This window comes from Herpailurus yagouaroundi, unplaced genomic scaffold, assembly GCF_014898765.1.
Source record: "Herpailurus yagouaroundi ecotype Mexico unplaced genomic scaffold, PumYag 65930, whole genome shotgun sequence".
Taxonomy (NCBI): domain Eukaryota; kingdom Metazoa; phylum Chordata; class Mammalia; order Carnivora; family Felidae; genus Herpailurus; species Herpailurus yagouaroundi.
The window spans coordinates 5595-9097 of NW_024419025.1; the positions used below are offsets into that span (position 1 = coordinate 5595).

Here is a 3503-nt window from a genome sequence, read left to right on the forward strand (position 1 = left end):
GGGCACTCAGGAGCATCTAGTGCTGGCAAGTATATACAGACAGAATTTTCTAGGGCTGGAATTAATGGGAGAACTTAGGAAGAGGGTGACAGACACCAAAATTTCACACAGCTATTTGTGATTGTGGCAGAATCTTCCCCCACCTCCCGTATTCTCACTGGGGTCCTTTCCCTCCTTGTCTTTTAAGATCTGTTTCTAGAGGCATTGGAACACTGTGATCTGTGGGTCGCGATAGCAAGAGGTTTCTGGAACACTGAGAATCGGATTATTCACAAATAGATATCAGAGTCAAAGATGAATCCCAGGCCACCATGAAAAAGATTTGCCTGAAGCTGAATCAATTTCATTGACATTTCTATTGCCAGGATGGCTTAATTCAGAAGGGTTGCATTTTTTGCTAGAAAATATTGAAAATTAGAGTTCTAGTGTCTATGATATTTCTGGGCACCAAATTGGGGTAACAAGAATAATGGGGGTCCTTAGAGAGAGGTTGACTGTAGAAGTACATGTCACCAGGCTTCTTCATTCACTGTGACGGGGAGAAAATGCTCCTTAAGATCCTCTGCCTCCCTGGACCCCACTTCTGCTTCACAGAAACCTACAAGGGAAGAATGTCCCTTGCAGAGGGTCACAGGTCACAGGTGTTCCTTCACCAGGATACAGATATTTATCACTGTGGGTTAGGCTTCGATATTCTGAAGTTTTGTTACTGTCGGTCTTCCTGCATCGTTGTGAGAGGCAAGTGAGATACTCCGATGGAGCCTGAAGAGTAATAGACAAACTTTTCAATCCCTGGAGCTAAATAGGAGTAAGAAAAAAAAAAAACCCTGAACACAGTAATAACTATAGCAAATTCAAGCGGGAAAGGAGAACACAGAGACACCTTAGGAACTGTAGAAACTGAGGTTTTCAGAAATCTGAAGTGGCGACAGTTTTTTATCTCACAAGTCATAATTTTTAGCTCCTCATTCTCATGAGAAATAGAAACTTCTTGGCGGCTCTTCCTGCCCATGGGTCCTGTCCTGGGGCTTTAATAAAATCAAAAACTATAGGAAGAAAGTGGACCATTCAGTGTCTGGTACATAGTATTGTACTGTTTGTTGAGCAATCAGATGAATGAACGCACTGATATGAAATAAAACAAATGAAGAGGTCTATTTAGGGGAGCCACCCTTCCACTTGTTGCCGATCTGGTTTGTTATTTGTTAGAGAGACAGTTTACCAAGATCTGTATTGTTAAGGAACTTGAAACCAGTTCGCCAATTACTGAGCACCAGCTTTGTTGGCATAAGTTTAAATACTAAATATTTAAGAATTTAAAATATAGTAAGCAAGTCATGCCATAAAAGATACCGGGACGATCGGACACCGGTTATAATGAATTACACAATTGGTTGCCAGTTATACAGATTTCAGTGTTGGTGTTGGCATCTTGTCCTCCAATAAATCATGATTAGAGGAGACAAGACTGCACCCCAGTTCTATGCCACATACAGTTGATTTTAATATGTTACAGGATCTCCCCGGGAAGGTCAGAGTTTGGGATTTATCCGGAAGGAAAGAGATTTTCCAGCCGAAGAGAATAGTTTGAGTAAAAACACAATGGGAATTCACAAGGCTTGGAAAGGTGGCATTTTGAACCCTAGGGTAAAAGGTAGTCCTGAAACCGACAATTTTACTATTATTAGAAAGCGCAAGGTCCAGAACACGGTAAGGGAAAGTGTCTAGGATTTTCTTGCCACAGGGACGTTGCAACAGACACACTGCGATCTATTAGCGATGAATATAAACAGACTTACGGTTTTCGAAATAAGAGGTAAATATTACGCTGGTAGCGAGACAGTTTGTTTTCTTCTGTGTCAGATTCTCAAAGATAAAAAGTTAAAAAGGAAAATAGAAAACTCTAGAACACAAAACCATACGAACGCTGGAGACACAATATGCAAATAACCACTTGGGGGCGCCAGAAAAAGTATCTTTCCCTTCCTTTAGTATAGCCGGCAGCGGGAGACTACATCGGCTCGTTGGTCTAGGGGTATGATTCTCGCTTAGGGTGCGAGAGGTCCCGGGTTCAAATCCCGGACGAGCCCTACTTTTTAAAAAACTTCCTTGATGAATTAAAAAGTTTCTGAATCTTAGATTAGAGCAATACACGCAATAAGTATATGTTGGTGCAAAACACGAAACCGAGGTTTTGGTTTTTTTTTTTAACATTACACCGATACCATGAAAAGACAACGTGAAAACGTAGAAGTTTGAAGACATTTTAACACTTTGGAAACGCTGTCCCTACCCCGGCCAGTTCCTGAGTCGCGCGCGTGGGCAAGGGACGCAGAGTTCCGTTCTCGGTTGCCCGCAGGTGTGGTTTAACCACGCCCCACCCCGCGCCCGTCCAGCCGCGGGCCGGGTGCTGGGCGTCGGCAGGTGGACGGCGCGCCCCTTCTCGCGGACCGACCAGTGCTCGGCGCCCTGCCCACGTGCGGCGGGGGTGTTGGGGGGACCAGGACTCTGCACCAGGCGCCTCTCTTTCCCAGCGCGCGTGCTGTAAGGGTACAGCGGTTCTCCCCCTTGCTCTCTGACGCACCGTGGCCATTTGGTACGAATGGATCCCATTCGATTTCTTGCTTCGCAAAATTGGGGGAATCAACATTCGAGCTCAAGGGACCAGAGCACTCTGTTTCATATAAGTGTGAGTAAGAAAAAAAAGAACGAAAGTGTAAAGTGCGGAGGGAAAGAAAGAAAAGCCTGGGCTCGTCCGGGATTTGAACCCGGGACCTCTCGCACCCGAAGCGAGAATCATACCCCTAGACCAACGAGCCACTCTCGGCAGAGCGGTTCCCGGCGCCTCCCTTCAGCCTCGCCCCGCCTCTCGTCGCCTTTCCCGCCGACCCGACCTGCGACCTTTCTCCCACCGCCTGGACCGTGCACCCGCAACGGTGGGCCTCGGAACCCCTCTCGCCTCAGCAAGACCACCCAGCGCCCGGGTCTACGCTGCACACGGCGGTAGCGGCGGGCGCGGAGGCCGCGGCTGGGAGGGTGCGGGGCCCCGCGGGGTGCCGGCCGCGCAGCTTCTCGCCGCCGTCAGTGCTCGCTGGGCGCGAGGGGACCGTCGCGCCTGGCTCAGCCTCCCGTTCGTGCCCTCGGACGGCAGCCCGCTGCTGAAAGCAGGCGGGCGGAGCGGGCGCGGAAGAAACCCCGGAGGAGGGTTAAGAGCTAACTTTCCCAGGGCTGCTTATGGGATCTTGCAGGTACGGAGCTCGCAGGATGTTCGCCACGTCCCGCCCGTAGGCACTACGGGTCTCCCTTTGCAAAGGGAACGCAGGCCCCAGACGCCAGGTAGCTCGCTCGGGGCGGTGGGCTAGAAAGGCTTCGGAAGGGGCGGCAGGTGGGGCGGAGGCGAGAGGCGGCCAGACGGCTGCAGGGGCCTGGAGGACTTCCGGCCCGGGCGCCCCCTGCTGCGGGAGGGCGGGGCCTCGACTCGCCCCGCCCCCGGCGCCCCGCCC

General features: G+C 50.5%; 1 long non-coding RNA gene and 2 other non-coding genes across 3 annotated transcripts; 1 reads left to right on the top strand and 2 right to left on the bottom strand.

The window, feature by feature from the left end:
* Positions 1-321: 321 nt before the first annotated feature.
* On the bottom strand, positions 322-1976 carry LOC121024553 (uncharacterized). The gene is made up of 2 exons (XR_005787737.1): positions 1800-1976; positions 322-762 (listed from the first exon to the last, which is right to left on the bottom strand). It is a non-coding gene; the product is annotated as an uncharacterized LOC121024553 (long non-coding RNA).
* A 42-nt stretch (positions 1977-2018) lies between these two features.
* TRNAP-AGG (transfer RNA proline (anticodon AGG)) lies at positions 2019-2090 on the top strand. The gene has a single exon. It is a non-coding gene; the product is annotated as a tRNA-Pro (tRNA).
* A 657-nt stretch (positions 2091-2747) lies between these two features.
* On the bottom strand, positions 2748-2819 carry TRNAP-CGG (transfer RNA proline (anticodon CGG)). Its single transcript has one exon. It is a non-coding gene; the product is annotated as a tRNA-Pro (tRNA).
* Between the last annotated feature and the right edge of the window lie 684 nt (positions 2820-3503).